The sequence below is a fragment of the Macrobrachium nipponense genome, chromosome 38, assembly GCF_015104395.2.
Source record: "Macrobrachium nipponense isolate FS-2020 chromosome 38, ASM1510439v2, whole genome shotgun sequence".
Taxonomy (NCBI): Eukaryota; Metazoa; Arthropoda; class Malacostraca; order Decapoda; family Palaemonidae; genus Macrobrachium; species Macrobrachium nipponense.
In genome coordinates, this window is record NC_061098.1 from 46435857 (window position 1) to 46455856 (window position 20000).

The window sequence follows — 20000 nt, forward strand, 5'->3', positions numbered from 1 at the left end:
AACAACGCGCACGGGGGAAACTGAAGCCAAACCAGGTCATCCGCTAAATAGAGAAGGAGGACCAAGGCCGTGTGTCGTTATCGGAACACCGTGACTTCCCACAAAAGCAAGCTAAGTACAATTTTTTATTCATTGGAGTAAACTGAGTGTTTCCTTTACAGGTCGAATTTCGTTATTCCTGTGGCTGAAGTTACGAGACATTCTTAATCTTACTTTTTTACAGAAATTATCTACATCATTGAGATTTCGCTACTGCGAGTTTTTATCTTTGAGTGTCTGTGTCCAGAAGTTCTACTGAAATATCATAATCATATACTATGTTAATTTTATCATTTTGGGTGATTATTAATCCCTTACGTAACAAATCATATTAAACAGTGAATATACGTTTACGCAGTGGACGTCTGTATTCATACAGACGCATGGATAGGGTCGTTTAGCACCGTAGTGATTAGAAAACACACAAAAACAAGTGGAACACCCGTACAAATCTAGATAAATTAGGGGTAACACTATTTCGGGTCATGACAATAAATGCTCCTTTGCAAGTCCCGATCGCAGTTTTAGCCTTGAGTTTTTTGAGTTATATAAAATATCGAACCTCAATGACTCAACTTACCTTTAAAAATATGGCTGGGTTGCAAGGAATAACATGTCTATAAAAAACTTTCATTAGGCTAAATGCGCTGACCAGGATCCCTCACTATTTCAAATTTTAGCAAAGAATGAAGTACAAACAGTTAATATTGAATGCAGTAGAGATAACTTGTCTTAATAGTAATCGCTCAGTTCCTAATAGTTCGTCATTCATTGCTTTATACGTAACCAGCAACATAATGCTAAAAACACACAATACGTTGCCGATGGTAACAAAGAGAAGGATCCTAATTATTCAAAAAGAAATAGAAACAATAGCCCTTTCAGAATCAAACAAGCAAACTCGGCTACTGTGTCACCTAGTCAAGTGGTCAAGGTCAGTCACAGCTGCCGAAGTGTTCAAAGCATAGCAAATTCCACACAATAAGCGACTTCAGCGGAAAGGGAGAGCGATGTTGGAAAAATTAAAAAGGAATTTCCCTATGCATCACATGACTGTATCAAGTAATCAGAGCAGGTTTTCGTTTTTTTAATACGTAAGTTATTATAAGTAGTGGTGGATAAAGCCCGACTGTACGCGCCGTAAAAATTAGAATATCTTGCTTTATTCCTTTAGTACACGTAATATCCTGTATTTACGGACTCACCGTCTGTTGTTCGAACTTCCCTAATGAGAAGTCCGGATAAGCGAACGCTTACAGATACCTCTATAGTTATAAAAAACATTTTTCTGTATCCAGTGTAATTGTAAGATCCATCTAGGGGTATACAAAATATTATCTTACATCCTGCAAAATAAGGCGTGTTTATCAAAGGAAAATCCTATAAACCTTCAAACATATTAAAATCCGTTTGAACAAAAATGAGACAGTTAATCAAATAATAACTTATATAAAGGAACTATACATTTGTCTCATAAATCTTAACATTGTTCAAATGACCCAACAGAATTCTCCCACAACCGCAGTCGCACTTTGCACGCAAAATCTCGAGAAAGCATGCACCCTCGAATGTCTTAGAGTGTGTAAAAAGACTTTGCTGGGAAATGAAATTTTAATCCTTCCCGACACTCTGAATATAACGTTTCCGCGAACAAAGCCCTAGACACGGTTGACTAGCAGCAACAAGTTAAATCTAGTGATCCACAAACGTATACATATCGTGGATACGGAAGTTATAAATATCGCATTTTTTATTGTTGCTAATTTTTAATCCCGCCCAACCAGTTGTAGATGAATCTCTCTGATAATCTATCTAAAGTAATATCCGTAAAGTCATTCAAGCAGAGGTGATTCAGCAGAAATTTTTTTTATCTTTTACCTGAATACCAGGAAGTTTCTCCACTGGCGAGTGATCTCTGGAAAAACGGATGAACTTAACACAAAACACGGTCTAAGGACAAACATAAAGCTATTTACGTACCTTCGTATAGATTCTCAATGAAATTCAAAATAGAGATAAATGACGAAGTTGAAAAATGTTAGTAATAGGAGTCATTAGGAAATCAAATAAGCCCCATATAATTTTTCCCTCAAATGTCATGCCATAAAAAGATCGGACTTGGCGTATCTGCGTAGATTCTGTCGCTTAAACAAGGAAACGACTCCCGATAGTTTCCAGTGCGATGTACCGATGACATCTTATCTCTGTTAGGTTAGAATAAATTTTTTTTTCACCAAACTTGGACTTACTTAAATGCTTTTACCAGATACCATTACCTAAGTGATTGTACCTCATACACCGTTTTCAGCACACTCAGGGGACATTATCATTTTTTACGTATGCCTCCGGCTTACGTTGCACCCCAATTACAATATAGTGTTTGGAGACTTTTAGGGGATACCCTACATGCCTATATGGATGATCTTGTAATCTTTTCTAATACCTTAGAAGTACATTCACATAAACTAGAGCTAGTGCTACAGAGACAAAGACAAATAATCTCAGAGTAAAATATCTAAATGTGAGTTTTTAAAAACCGAACATGTTTATCTAGGTTTTTATGTGTCTAGTCAAGGTCTTAAAGTAGTCCATGGTAAGGTGTCGGCTATTCATAACTTTCCCCGGTACCTATTAACGTAAAAGGGGGATACAGCACTTTTGCGCTGTAGTGGGTATTACAATCGTATGTAAATATGTAACTCTTCAATCATGACAGCTCTTTTTAACAGATCTTACGAATAAGAGCGTAGATTTATTATGGTCTAAAAAGCATCAACAGGCGTTCGATATCTTAAAAGCAGAATAATGCAGCTCACCTAACTTAAAAAATCCCTGATTTAAATAAGGATTTTTTTTTATTGCAACAGACACCTCAGACCAAGGTAGAGGGGTGGGGTACTACTTCAGTAATATGATAAACAGTCCTTCCCTATAGCTTTTTTATTCACGTAAACTAAAGCCCTCTCGAAAGTAATATACAGTAATAGGCAAGGAAGGGCTAGGTATCTTTAACTCACTAGTACATTTAAGTTCATAATCTATGGCTATCCTGATAAAGTCCTTACTGAACATGAGTCCTTTACCGAGTTTTTTCAAAGGCTTTAATCACAGTCAAAAGGAACTCGGTGACAATGATCATTCAGGTCTTTGGAGCCAAGATAAGATATCTACCTGGGAAAGCAATTATCATAGCTGACGCATTATCCCGCAATCCCGCACCATACTGCATGGAACCATTAATTAGACTAAAAAATATAGAAATATCCGTGCCTATTGTTAAAACCGTATCTAAACAAGAAAATTCCTTAACCCAAGAGATCGCGAGCATTGAATATCTGGGTTGGAGCGCAGAACTGTTACAAACTGAACAAAGCAAGAGTCAACAGAACTAACCAAAACAATAAACACTTCGAACGGAAACAGAGTCAGCAGCAATAAGCAAAAACAATAAACACTTCGAACGGAAACAGGGTCAGCAGCTAAGCAAACAATAAACACTTCAAGCAGAAACCCTAAAGCAAAAGTATATTTAAAGTATGTGTATCAGAATTATGTAATCAAATGTAATATTATATGTAGGTTCGTGACGAGGAAAACCCGAAGAACACAGCAGGTGACTAACGACCAGGTAGTAGTAATAATCTCTATCATACCAATCGTCATAAACTGGTTGCATTCCGTCATCCAGGGTTCCCTACTATGTCACAGAAAGCCAAATCACTGTTTACTGGCCTACGATGCTTACAGATATAAAAAGCACACAACTAATTGTAACACGTGTCATGAAAACAAGGGATACACTAAGACACCTGTCAGTCTAAGAGCCTATCCTGTGCCAAATCAATCCTTGAAAGAATATACGTAGAATTATTAACAGAATTACGAGTCTGACAGAGGGAATAAACACTTCTTAGTGTTAATAGTTCCTTGACACGTTATATAGAATTAATAGCACTAAAAACAAACACCGAAATTGAGTGCGTTAGGAATATTTATGAGTGCTAATTCAGTAAACATGGAATTCAACACATGATAATCAGACTCGGTGGTGCAAATCAATAATAATCTCCATAACACGTTGTGTGAATTCCTATCCATTAAGAAAACCAATACTATATTTTATCACCCAGAGTCAAATCGGTTTGGTAGAATAAGAGATAAATCAGAAAATGTCAATGTCTTACGAGTTACAACTCGTGATATTGGATCCGAACTGGATTATAGCGGTTCTCGCGGTTTTAAATACCTTTATCATTTATATCTTGTATCTATAGAATTGATGCCGCAAGTAGCCTTATACGGTACGCCGCTAGAACACTTTTACACATATTCAAGCCAACCATTAATTTATCAAATATATATAAAAAATATATATAATAAATAAATATAAAAAAATAAAATAAATATGGATACAAGTGGAGTCAATATAATACACTCCGTAAGAAGTCGGAAGGGTTACAAATTATAATAAAAAAAAGGAATCACGATAAAATCAATAAGCAAAACGTAACCATAGGTTAATTAAATATCCAAATATATATGTGTAAAGATTTGAACTCTAACTTAACGCTTTAGTAATGACAAATAAGCTAAAAGTTCAAACACATATCAAAACCTACTGACATATGTCTGTCCCGGTAATTTATATTCGTAGTCAATGAAAAAAAAAAAAAAATAAATAATAATAAATAAATAAATAAATAAGATAAAATAAAAGAGATTTTAAAGTCAGGAAGTCTAGAAGTGAAAATGTTTTCTATGGAATAATCCTATATGAATCTTATACAGGGCTAATAATATATATAGAATTTGTATGGAAACCTTTTTCATTAGTTTGAATAAGGAATATTTATTTTAACATAATCATGCAGATTTCCAACATCAAACTAATATATTGTTCAATTTTGTACTGTTTTTTTTCAGACATTCTTCTCATGGGGGTCGAGTATTAAAAAACAAAAAAATTATCCTAAAGTCGTATTTATTACAGCAAGTAAACGTAAACTCTTAGCTGGCTGAGAGCAATCTCCTGCCAAGTGACGACGTTCATAAATGCCGTATCAGCATTTGTTCCTTTTAACCTCAATAATCTGCTTACACAGGCTTCATCTCGCGCTTGCGAAGCAGATTGACTGGAGAAAGGATGCTTAGCCCGAAACTTCTCATGGGCAAGGCAGACGTGTCTATCCGTATGCGCAATGCAACTTTAGTTAAGGATTTGCAAATCATTTTAAATTAATAACAAAATAAGCAAATAGAATTTCTATAAACAACAAATGAATTAATTTTTTCTGAACCTCATAGACATTTAGAAGTATCAAGATATGTATATGAAATATTTACTTGCAACATTAGCCTATTACAATTCAAGTAAAACATTCATGGGAAAATGTCACATTTTCTTGAAAAACCCAAAGTTTATTTAGAAATTAGTTACATAGTGGGTTTTTTCGTTGCATCTCCTACCTATTAATAAAGTTTTTAAAATTAACCTCAGAGGATGCGCGCGAGAAAATTGAATATGAAACTTTTGTTAGGGCACATAGGATCAGATTTTTATCACAAACTTAATTTCAGTTAGCATAGAGAAATACAGAATCATGATTAATCTTCTCTTTGACCTCTTAATGTTGCCTGGCAATCTTACAAATAGCTCCGTTTTTCCACTTCTTTGTCTAGTAATTCACTACCAGTAATATCGAATTTTCTTTTGGGATTTGTATTGATAACTGTTTTTTTTTTTTTATTTTTTATAATTATGGATTATTTTTACAGTCATCATAGACCTGGATAGGTTCACTCATTGTTAATGCCATGGATAAAAAAGTTTGTACAGCGGACTCTTTTGAATTCCAAAAAACTAACAGCGAATTCATGTGGGTTAAGTCTGGTCTTAATGGCTGGCTCTCCTCCCCTCCCCTGTATTTGGATGTCGTCTGAATTTACTTTGCCCTTGTGTTGACAAGTATAATTTCACTTGCAGGCTGATTAATGGAAACTGTTACAGTATCCATGCAGTACGAGAGTTCACATCGCAACTTCAAAAAATCGTTCGTCGCTGCGGACGACGGCAGTCGAGTAACAAACCGCCTACAATGTGAAAGGAATAAGCACCATCATGGACTTCTTCGACCGGACACCTTATCTCGTCGTTTATTCTCGTTTTAATGCGGAACGCTCCGTCGGCTGTCGGTGGAAACTACTACAAATGGACATACTTCCGACAAATTACGACCCGAAGGATATTCAACTCTACTTTGCTGGCGAAGGACTAGTGCTGGGGATGGTTTCATTCATCGCGAACGTAATCGTGTAGCTTAGGATGCAGAGAATAAGTATGAGCGCCAAAATAGAACGTTGGACCCGCCAGGCAAATTTTCCCCTGTTTTAACCCTGTGAAATTGGCGTTTCATTTGGCTATAGGTGGTTGTCTGGAACTGTGTAATGGACGAAAAGTTGTTCGAAAGCTAGTTAAATTGTGAAGTAGTATAACCTCGGTCATGCATCCTATATATATAAATGATCATAAATAACAGATCGAAATATATTTTTTGCGTGTACGCACTAGGAATCTATAAATAAAATGATCATAAATAACGGAATCGAAATAATATCTTTGCGTATACGCAATAGGAATCTATTTAAGGTGCACATATATTAATCATAATTATGATGAATCCCGTATACATATGTAATAAACAAATCAGGTGTAGCCTATAATCAATCTGTTAACTTTTATCTTACCAATATCTGCAGTTATATATGAGTTAGTATATGGATTAATGAATCAAAATATATAACATTTAGCATAAAAATCAACGAATCCAATCAGCATAAACATTAATAATTTTATCAATTCATATATGAAATTTTTTATCAGTTTAAAATATGATTTTTATTCATGTTAATCTTCATTCTATTGCAATTATCAGAGTACATTAGTATTCTCTGTAGCATATGTATCTTAATGAAATGAAGTGAAAAACTGTATCATTATATATCACGTGATCACTATTATTTACCAATATCATTGTTTTATATTTTATTACTGAATCAATTCATGTTCACCATGAATTTTTATTTACTTATATATATATTATATTCACATAGTGTCTGTATCACACTCCTATAAGTCAAATGGCAAGTCAAGTTTGAGTAATATTTAGTAGTTGGTTTTGGTAGCTGACGAGCTAATGTAAGTGGTTACATAATAAAATATGGAATGTTAGTCCATATATAGAAAAGACTAAAACTAAAGAGGTCAACCAGATTGCTTGCAGGAATGTGATCAGACTAGAGACGCTAAAGATGACGTATACAATAAAATAAAAGTAGGCTAAGATAACATGCCCGTCACCTGTAGTCATTCAATTGTTTATAAACATTAGTCCAAGCTCCCTGCTTGAGACAACTACCGCGACCTATAATTTCAAACGGCCTACGTGATCTGTAGCGTGTCTCATTTGATTGTATGTTCGTATGTAACTATGTCATCTGATTGTATGTTCATATGTTCGAGCTACTATCTGCTTCCATTCATAACTTGTAACGGAGATGGTAGGCACAGCAGAACAGAGTTAGCTATCGTCATTAGAAGTGTATCTCTTTACCTAAGCGTTTATCATGTAGAGAGAACAGAAGTAGCCATCATCATTGGCAGAAGCAATCAAGCTATCGTTATAGAAGACTTGTACAATCATACCTGATCTGTTCACCATGTAAAACTTCGAAGAATATATATATTTTTATACTTCGTGTTTTCTACAAGAACCTCCTCACGAATCATCATGAGTTTAACACATCGTCGTCATAAACAAGAAGATAATCCTGGCTTCGTAAGTGATCTACAAACCCCAAGACACTCCATTGAAGATGGAAGTGCAATACCAACCGACTTAGCATAAGATTATCGCAAGTCTAACATTACCTCATAGGGCGCCTTATTATACAAGGCACACAGCTCTAAAATTATATAATATATATATATATATATTATATATATATATATATATATAAGAAATGGCACCATTGCCCACTCATAAAAACACTACCGACAAGCAAATTCTATGACCCCGACATTGTCTTTATTTCCATAGTTTTGTCAGCCGTGACGGGTGAATGCCTTTTAAAAGTGAGTTCTGAAACCTCCTCTCTTTCTCTGCTGTTACCGTTCCAAATTCCCCAAAAAGTTTCTTCTTAATTAATCACAAGAATGACCCACAATGTCAGCCCAGAAGCCATCATGGCCCCGAGATATTGACCCATCCACCAGAGATGCCGCCACCACAGGAACAGCCTCAGGTCAACTGCCTTTCGGTGGTGTTTCTGAAGTCGGGTTCCTTTTCTCCGGATGAACTCTTTCCTTCCCAGACGAAAGGTGGTTGAATGTTGTCATGTAACTCGAGTATGGAAGACAGACGCATCAAGATTTTCACTACACATTAGAGGTCAGGTGAAAGTTGCAAGGGATCAGAATGGACGAGGAAATCAATGGTGGAAGATATGTCTCCACAACTCACTTGGCGTCAGTCATGAGAAACTGCAGAAGCGTGTAGGTTCAGATTTATTATCAATGACGTCAAGTGTTTCTTTTGTTGTTGGTGTTGGTGTAATCAATACTTTTACCGCAGTCACCTTCAGAGGGGCTCAGTACTGTCATTTTTCATCGTGACCTCAATTATAAGACGATTTATTTTTCCTGGAGGTTAGACTAAATAGAACTTCTGCAATGGAAGGAAGGGCCCTAAATAAACTTTGGAGCTCTTTCGAGAAAGGCCAAGAATTCTATTTTAGGAAATACAGAGGTTGGCAGAGAACGTCGCGTGACAAAAGGTAATGAATGCGAGGAATGATCAGAACGGTAAACGTCAAAGTCTCAGCTCACAAATTATATTTTGTGAAATAAGAAAAAAAAATTAAAACGGCATGCTCTAAAAGTCGTCAATATATATTTGTAACAACGCAGATGATGCAAAGCTGATACCTATATATACCCATAAATGTCGTGACCTTATACATGTGCTCAACCTAATTACTGAATATGTTGTCATATTTTCCTGAGGAAAAAAAATACTTTGGCTTATAGAATACTCATTATATTACAAGATTTATTTTTATGACTATTGCACACGAGGAAGTTTGCATAAGAATTTGATAACATTTTCCTCTTCTTTGCTTTGCATCTTATGATGGCGAGATAAAGTGAAGGAAGATACGGAGAGAAGAGTTTTGGTGGAGGATGATGCCTTTCATAGAAGGCAGCGGAGGAGAAGGCGCATCAGGCAACCGACCCCTTAATGTAGGGATAACAGTGTGAAAGAAAAAAGAGTATAGTATGAAAAGTTGATTCTTCGGATGAAGCCCATTCCATGGTAGCAACATCCTCAGCCAAGCCAGAGAACCCTCTTGTGCAAAAAAGGGCTCTGCCAGAACATGCTCTGATACGATGAGATGAAGTGGGTGACACAAGGAGCATTCCTCCATCCCTTTTTCGACGGCTGCAATAAAAGCTCGTGAGTTTAGCTGGCTTTGCCACCGGGGCTCTTTGCCTGATATGACATTCAATTTGTGCTTACATAAGAGCTCCTGACCCAGCACCTCTCTTGTTGGATGTCATTAGCTTTTGCAAAATTCTCTGGAGTGGTACAACATTTGTTCTCATTCAGGAAAAAATTCCCATTGAGAGCTGACAAACAGCTTAATGTACTGAGTCTAAATGAAGTACTTCTGTCATCTGTTTAGGTATAAAGCTGGGCGAACACAGTCTTCTCTTCCTCTGCCTTCCAGGTAGCCTAAGATCCCTTTCATATCCCTTGAGTGCACAACAGAAGTGGAGACATCTGACCGAGGATCTGACAGGAACCAAGATTAGGAACAGTGTTCTGAAGTGCTGTTAAGTCCCTTAACGCACACGTAAAGGAGACCCAGTATATGAACTACATAAAAGACTGAAGGGTTTCCTGAAACACCAGATTTCACTTCATATAATTTAAATAGCGATGATGTCATTAACAGTATAATTTTGCACGCATACAAACACGCACAAACACACACACACACACACACACACAAATATATATATTTGTGTGTATATATATATATATATATATATATATATATATATATATATACTATATATATATATATATAATATATATATATATATATATATATATATATATATATATATCCAATGTACAATGAAGGAACATGTGTTTGGGTATATCCTTAAATCCACAGTTCATAGGTGAGTGAAAAACTGGGGATTTGGAGCAACTACTTTCGTAGTATATTCTACATTGCCAATTCACACTGAATATAATAAAAGTACACAGACCTTTCTATGCAAAAACAGAAAGGGGGGCGGGGTTACAGTTGGTAATCTGGGCGTCGTGTTCTTTAAGCAAAAATGAGGAGAAACGATCAAGGGACAATCAAGGATGGAGAATTAAATTCCTTGTTGACATGGCTTCAATAAAAATGGACTCTAACAAATTTCTTTTACGATGATCTTTGACCCTGTAGATCATCGGGGAATTATCCCAGTTAATAGCATGGCCTCTCTTAAGCCTGTGATCTGCAATGCCATTATTCATGAAGCCTCTTGAGATGCCATATTTGTGCTGAAGGCGTCTCCCTTTAGGTCTTTGATGTTTGCCTTATGTAAATTTTAATTCATTCTTTACAAGGAATGCTGTATACAATATTGCTTGAATTTGAAGGGATATTCTTAATTAGTTTATTTCTCAAATTATGATTATATTTAAATGCTAAATTCATACCAATAGTTTTTAAAATGGGCACAGCAAGCATAAAATTTGGATGAAATGGTACACAGAGAATATTCTTATGTTCTTTGGCAACACTGGTTGGATTGCAATGTCTTTTTTGCTTATTTTTACAAAATTCCAACAAATATGGAGGGTATCATAAAGAATCTCTCAATTTGTCAATTATTTCAATGTCATCTTCCACAAATTCAGGACTATAAATTCTAAGAGTTTTAGATACACGTGAAAAATGTTGGCCTTTAATTTGTTTTTTCCGCTCGCTTTACCAGTATGTTAAGATATCATTTACATAACGAAGCCAAATTATATCTGCAGGTGTGATATGGTTTATAATTACTGTTTCAAAATACTCCATATATAAGTTTGTTAATCCCAGACTAAGCGGCCTCCCTTTACTGCAACCGAATTTTTGACGGAAAAAGTTATCACCAATGGAAAAGATGTTATTAATGACGCAGAGCTGCACAAGTTGCATTATTTTATTCAATTCTATGGGAAGCGGTCAGCAGATGGTGCAAGTTTATTTTTGAGGAACGTTAATAGACCTTTTATGGGTATACTTTCGTTAAAAGGGAGTCCAAGTCTAGCCTGAGAAGTTTTACATTATGTGCGGGGGTATTTGCCGACCTAATTTTGTTGTATAAACTTTTGTATGCTTTATATGACCAGAGGAAAAAGTTCCTGAAGAGGGAGATAGTAACTCGACTAACCATTTAGGGATCCTAAAGTTAAAAGCTCCAGCACATGAGATTATGGGTCAGAAGGGAGCGTTACCTTTGAGAGTTTTGGGGAAGCCATAGAACTAAGTTAAATTGGGATTGATTGCTTTAAATTTCTTCAAAATATCTATGTTTTTCTCACTTTTACCGATGCTTCTGATTGTAATGGTCCTTTTATAGTTTATATATACATGTATAAATATATATATATATATATATATATATATATATATATATATATATATATATATATATATATATATATATATATATATATATATATATATATATATATATGTGTGTGTGTGTGTGTGTGTGTGTGTGAATGTGTGTATACATATAGTCTTCTTTGTACGTGTCAGGGCGAGTCTATAATAAAGGATATTTTATTGGCCAACGACTATTAAACCTGCTAGCTACAGTAGCACTCACATTATATTTTATCCCTTTTAATGGGCCAAGTTTATAGCTCCAACTGCTGTACTTCAAGCTGCGTGAAAAGGCTGGCGAGGAATTAAGAGCATTAAATCACACCCTCATAATTAGGACGGGCGAAAAATAGCGATTCTCGCGAGAGGTGTGGCTTCCTCAGTCTTGACAGGAGAACCGTCATTGAGACAGACCCTCAGAGCAAAGTCGCCAGTCCTGGGAGAAGGTTTCGCAGACCAACCACTCTCGTCCTCTCCCACCGTTTGGACAGTTCTCTTCGTTGAGCTGCACTTGGAGTGAGGAGTCCTGTCATCAGACTATTTCATCAGCATCATCAGTCAGAGCAGAAGTCCCCAGGTGAGGCACCTCACCTTCATGACGTTGAGGAATCGTGCTTCCCAGGCAGTGAGTCACTTAGTCTTCCTACTTTCCGAACCCTCTTGCGATAGATACCGACTCTTGGGGCATCGTAGCTGGCTGTAAAACTTTTTTTCCATCATGGTTCGGTCACCAGTCCAGGTTTTGACCAGAGAGATCGAAATACCTATGGATATAGGTGTATTTGATACAGAGGAATGAAATATAAGTTTTCCATAGGACAGAAAGCGGTTGCTAAGTCACGTGCTGATATATGAAACACTTGATTTTAAAATCGAAATTCACATTTACACTCTAGTTTTCCTTTGCTGTACTTTTACTGCCTTATTAAAACACACAAAGAAAATAACTCCATGGGACGCATATTGAGTTCTGTAGGATGTGTGTCATGTAAACTATCGGAATGGATAGTCCGGATTTTAACACCTCGATCGCGTGGAGAAACTAAAGAGAGTAAATGTGATTTTTTTATTTTATATTGGCAAGATATTTTATTCTCTTTAAATGAAGTACTTGATAACTTTGATTAATCAGAGATGATAATTGAAACCTGAGGGGAATCCCCTTTCATCTGTCCTAAGTAATCTGTAGATGGAGTATTATGAAGAGATTGTTACCTTCTGTACTTATGAATGGAGTTATATGACATCGGTATGTTGATGACATTGTTTGTGTAGGGCCAGTATCTGAGGACATAGAAATGCGTCTTTATCAAAGTCATGGATTAGTGCCGTCAATTAAATTTACTTTTGAAGAAGAGGAAGATGGGGTTTTACCATTTCTAGATGCTAACATTCATAGGATGAGTAGGAAATTTATATTTTCTGTATATCGAAAACCTACAAATGTCTGTTCATATCTTCATTACTATTCTAACACATAGTGGTCAGGTGAAAGCATCCACATTTTCAGTAGTGGTTCTCCGAATCCCACGAATTTTTAAAGCCTAAAAAAGACAAGATTCATAACATTGCTTTTGATTTAAAGTACCCAAATTCTGTTGTTGGCAAAGCTTTCAAAATTGCTAGGAAAACGTTCTTGTAAAAAAAAAAAAAATAACACCTTTTAAGACCTCTAGTAAGACTAATACATTGAGAAATATTCTGAATAAAAACCCTCCCAAGAACACAGAAGGTTCCATGCAGGGATTGCTCAATGAAATATATTGGTCAAACTGGCAGAGTTCTAAATGTAGGAGTTAAACAACATCAGTATAGTGCGAGAACTCATCAGTCTTCCAAGTCTATGTTTTTACATGAATTTTGATCATCATATTAACTGACAGAAGTGCAGATCGAGAATTGCTTGTAATGATTATATAAACGTAACATCCTCAAGTCTGCTCTTATCAAATTTTAGCATAGGGACATAATGAGCAAAGTTCTGGTCTTTTTAAGTTAGATGATTTTATAATTGAAGAAATTATTAAGCACTTGTGTACAAATATTTTGTGAATAGCTGTTAGACCTTACTTGTATGCTTTGTTATTTGCTTTTTGATTATGAGGAGTCGTTTATTGGTTTGCATGTAGTTTTTCTTAACGCCTGTTATCTAATTTTCATTTCAAAGTGTGATGATTATACTTTTGCTGTAATTAGAAGCATTAGTTAGGTCTTTCTGTTCTCAACTACCAATCTTGCTGTTAGGTTGTGAGGTGTTGGAGACTTAGCTTGTTTGTAGTTAGAATGGACTTGTAAGATTGTTCTGCTGTTCCTTATTCTAACTGCTGCTTTGCGTTTAAGTGATTCTCTTCTTTTTATATGTAAAGTTTCTTATGTACAAAAATTCTCTTACTTTGTTCATTGTAGAGTTTTCTCCAGGAATTTCGATACAGCTACCTACCTGTTAGCTCCTATTGTATAAGAATATTATGGTAACACTGCAGGTCTTTGTTTACTTATTCTCACTTGAATGCGTCTACATATTGTAACAATCGTGATTGGCTGGAGCAATTTATTTGCCCTATTTCTTCATTTACATTATCTTTATTTTCGTAAATCGCTGTATATAATGGCCTCATGATAATGTGGATATATTTTCAAAGAAATGGGTTACAAAAATATAAAAGAGTAAGTTACTTTGTACTACTTCTAAATTAACAACCAAAGAAAAAATATTATTATGTTTTTAGCCATACATTGCCAACCTCCACCCACACACAGGTTTGGAATAAGTTTGCCGAAGTCATTGACTCTTTATGAATTACTTTGTCCCAATTCTAGGCAACTTGAGCTCACAGAATACCAGACATGTTGTCTGTTACTATGATTAATTTCTTAAGAAAGCCGATATGAATTTTTTTGGATAAGTTATATAGTTTTGTATAATAATATTACTGAGTGCTAAGTTTTATTATGTCGTCGATTCTTCGTTGATAATTGCACATTTTTTTCTCCTCAGCGGGACTATGTTAGACTTGAAAACTAACTGAAAAGTGTCGACAGAAGATATATTAGCATTGGGTTAGACTCTAGTTACTTTAAGTGAAGAAAAAAAAAAAGATGTAAAAGAATTAACAAATGATGTGCTACATCCTGAATTTTGTATCAACCCCCATATATCAATAGGAGTACGACGTTTTATGTGTAAATTCAGGGGGAATTATGTTTGAAGGATAACATGGTATTGGAAATCTCTCGATTTCTGTGGCTGAAGAATCCAAGTCAGCAACTCCTTTTTTCGGGCTTTTGTCTCCGTTTCTCAACATAAAAGAGTCATTTATGCACACATTAATTTTTGTCGACCAAAGGTCATGAGGACTCACGAAGCTCAAGACTATACAATAGATGGTTATCTGGCAACTTGACTGCAGGAGAAGGTCAAGAAATCATTGTCTATATTGATATCTCCAATCAAGAGATTAGGAATAATATATCTCATACTACGGAATAGTTTTTAACTCAAAGACTATTCATGGCAAAATTTACTGGAACAGGTTCAGTAGTCATTCAACCAGGTTCATAATCTATAGAACTTTATGAAGGAGGCTGTCTATTTTGAAGTGTAATTCTACTAAAACTCTGAATCAAGTTTTAGCCTTTAACAACATATGCCTTAAATATAAATCCAATGTGAATTACCCTTTTAGTTTCAGAAGAAAAATGCAGCGCGCTGCTTGACAATTCACTAGAGAACAAACAAAAAACATTGCTGAAAATTTATTTTCTGGTTTAGACTTTGATTTTTGACGAGTCTGTCAACTTTTGATTCAAGTTCCTCCATATGGTAGGTAAAACAAAACCTCCTTATTTTCTTAACAAAAACTTCAACGTAGAGATAAAGGAAGCTCTACTGGCGGGTGTTGGCAATATGTGATGCATAGTTGTTATTTCTGCATTTATACTATGCCCAGCCATTTATATGATCTCTCTCCAAGACATTCAGCTCATAATTACGAAAACCTAAACATTAACCAAACTAATAGATATCATTCAAACATATATACTACGGTTAGTCGCAAAGAGTTTCGTAAGAAAATGTTACTACATTAATTCCTTCATTTCTTTCTTCCTCGGTCATTCAAAAAAGGTCAAAATATACATTGACAACATCACAAAAGCCACAGGAATACTGGAAAGGAAACCATGTGGGTTATCAAAGAGTGGAATCAACTAGATATTAGTGAAGGGGTATAATATGCAAGTAAAAAGTGATTAATTGATGAATACGAAACGAGAGAAACAGTCATAACAGCTGCTTGCAGAGGTTCAAGACAGTGACGGAAAGTGGTTGTTGTAGTCTCCGCCAACTACGAATGCATTAGAACGGTCAGGGAAGGCACTAAAAATCAGGTCCTGCAAATGAAATCGGTCAAGGGCCTCAACCTGTTTATAGTTGCCAACATTCAAGTAACTGGATTTTACAACGGCAGTCAGGAGACAAATAAAAATATTTTCTCGAAGGAGGTGTAGTTCTAAACAGACAGATTTATTTGCTTAATGTTACTGGTCAGGTTAATAGGGATCTAATCATGGCAGAAGTATAACATGGTATGACAGATCTATGGAATGTAGGCTATTTAGGCCAGGTGCTGGGACAATACGCAGTCATTGAGCTATCTACCCGAAAGTGAATTTCCATTGTGGAAAATTGATTTTGCTGATTCCTGGACTTGCGTCTACCAAACACAACGCGGGAACAAAACAACTCACGGCACCAAGTGGCTATTTATAATATATTGGCCTTCTCTCGATTACAAAGTCTAAAAAAAAAACAAATAAATAAATAAAAAAAAAAAAAAAGCCAACGATTCCTCCAGATGCCTAAGAATAATATTGGTAGGAGACATTAGATATATATTGAAAAACGAATTCTTTTGTTATTGTAAGCTTTTATCTTGGGTTGATTTATTAATATATTATCCTTATTATTTTTACATCAAAAGGAAAGAAACGTCATGCGTAGAAGCAATCTTTTTTTTTCACTCAATTTTCAAAATAGTTTCTATTGTTGCCCTCCTGAAGGAAATTGCCAGCAAAGATAAATAGAATGAAAATGAAATTGAAAGAAGAATTCGCAATAAGGACAAGGCTTCGTCCAGGCAGAATGTTGTGTCTTAAAAATAAGTTCCCACAGTGGAGAGAAATTGTTTTCCTTTATTTCTTGCTCAAAGGTCAATAGCAGTTATCTGGAAACTCTTGTCATAGGTCTTAGAGTCATATGTTCTATGAAATAAAACCCGAGATATTATGGATTGAAAAGAGGAAATCGGATCCTTCTCCCATCCATTTCTATCAAATTAAATATCTAAAGGATCGCCAGTGAATAGCAGGAACACTCTAGTGATTGCCTATACTTGAAATCTACAGAGCCGGAGGACACCCAACCCCCCATGTTCATTCAATCGATACGTATAAGTGTGCTTCCGAATGGTTTCAACCTCTAGATATCATTGTACTTCTATGGCTTAGCAAAGCGAGCAACTTCAAATTACCTGAGTTGGTCAGATGAGTAATTGCACACTTAGTGATTGAATATGCGAGTCAATATCACTGCGTCCATGCGTCACGTGTATTTCTTTTTTTTTCTTTTCTTTACCTTTGAGTCTTTTTAGCCGGAAAAATTTATAGACAAGCGTTAGCCATTTGAAGTTCGACTTAAGTCATGTCAACCGGTATGGATTCGAGAAATAACCGGTACAAATCTGTTTGGACCTTCTCAAGGTCTTTCGACTCTGTCTCTACTGTTAAACTACATCGTGCCTGCATACCTGTTACTCGTAAATTATAGGATGGACTTCCTTTGAAGAATACTTTTAAAAATTACATTTGTACGTTAAGTTTAGCTCCTATATATCTAGAAGGGGACAACATCCCACTCCACTAGATCTAGCAACATAGCTCCACTAGGTAGTCACTCTGGAGTTTAAAGCGTTAAAAATGTTACGACGTATGAAAGAGACTATCACTGAAATGCCAAGAGCCGCCCTACAGTTTTCTTAGTATAGACTGGGACATTCACCCTACGAGGAAGTGACGGCGGTGATATATGATGATTAGGAATAAATATGATTTTTACGGAGATTATTGTCATCCTAATTTTGGTAATGTGCATTTCCCTTTGAAGCTCGTAATATCAATAGTATTCTTAAAATAAGACTTCATTATTACCATATTGCTTGTTTCAACAACTAATTTACAAGACAAAATTGGTGAAAAATAACTATCATTGAGATACTTCCAGCCAATCAAGTTCTTCGTAACAAAACAAAATAGCCCCAGATAAATTGTAAACGCCCACTACAGTATTACCAATAGCCATGCGTTGTGTATCGAAATTCGTGGAACTGTACTTTGAAAATGTGTAGCAATTACACGAAAGTACTCGATACTTAGTTTATATTTTCTCCTCCTTGTGGCGAATCTGTGTGTGTGTATATATATATATATATATATATATATATATATATATATATATATATATATATATATATATATATATATATATATATATATATATGTATGTATATATATATATATATATATATATATATATATATATATATATATATATATATATATATATATATATATATAAAGGATTATCGTTTCAGGCTAGGCACCATGGCCAACACTTCTCTGAGACTCGTTGGATATCTCTCTTCTCTTTGTTTTGGATTCCCTTAACTCTGTGGTCTGGAATAGCAGTGGTGACAGACTGTGCCAAGACCTGGGTGATCCTGGATCCTGCATAAGGATCTCCTCTACTCCTTTGGCCACCGCCCAGTCCCCAGCTTAATGGTGTGTGCTGCCCGTGCAAAAGTATCCAAGGCAACGAAGTTTACTCTCGAGAGTGAGTACAAACCACCAGATCCTTCTACGATATTATTATTGTGATAGCTTGTATTATTATGGTAACTGTAATTGCAGTGATGACGACTAACCGATGTCTTCAATTCTCACCAAACAGATGAGATCTGCTCCTTGTATGAAGGCCACAATGGAACTTTCCCTGAGACTTCGATGTTCGTCAGACAGATCTCTCCCGACCTCTTGGAGGAAGTCGCAACGGGAAGGAGCACCTATGCCACCACATCTTATAATATGTGAGGATCCATCGTAAAATGCTCACAAATACATGCATTCATTATTATATATATATATCATATATTATATATATATATATATATATATATATATATAGATATATATATATATATATATATATATTATATATGTGTGTATGTGTGTGTGTGTGTGTGTGTGTGTGTGTGTGTGGTTAAGGGGCACATCCCCCGCCCCTATACATTACCAAGTGTAGTGTTGTACCCTCGGGGAGGGCGCGACATGTAAAACTTACCTCTACTACTACAGGGTTCTGTAACACGGTCTTTTGGCAATAACTTTTTATCTATGCATTTCATAGATATAACGCTTATTCAGAATACACATTATATCTACACATAAATTTTGACTGCACTCTGCATTACGTAGGTTGAATAGATTGGTACTTATAATGGAAAAGTGACTTTTTTGAAGACGGGCCAACTTACTCAGAGATAAGGTTTCGAACGCACTCGTTACGTAACTTATGACAGCATTTCTTTCCTCTTTCTCGATGGATGATTGGCTATACGTAAAACAAGGCTATACCTCTGGCAAACAATGACATAAAAAATTTAAAAATTTAAACAAGCAAAGCAGTACTCCTTTATGAACTCTGAATCCTCTCCACTGATAATTGTCATAATGAACAAACCAACAAAATATGTTGATAAATACAAAAACACTTCGATTATTAGTCTAACTCCCAAAATAAGTGTCCTAAGAAATCATAATCTACTTTATAGGTCACAATCAGATTGACGAGATGTAGGGAATAGTTGGTAATTTTCAAAGACATAGTAGACAAGCTTGATTTGATAACTGCTGTATTAAAAGATAAAAAAAATATACGGTACCGTATTTTGGCACCCACTTTGGCCTCGTTATAATTTCAGGATAACACTGAAGCTATCATGGACATTGTTGTATTAGAAAATCTAACTTCTGGCTATAAAAACTCATTTCTCGAGTAGTTGTAAGAAGTGCTAAATGATCCTCAAGGGATCCCAGCAGTTGGCCTAAACGTTTAATTCATGTATATTGCTGCTATTACTAATTTTGCGGCACTACTGATACAGTAGTATTACTACGCTAGCACAGAT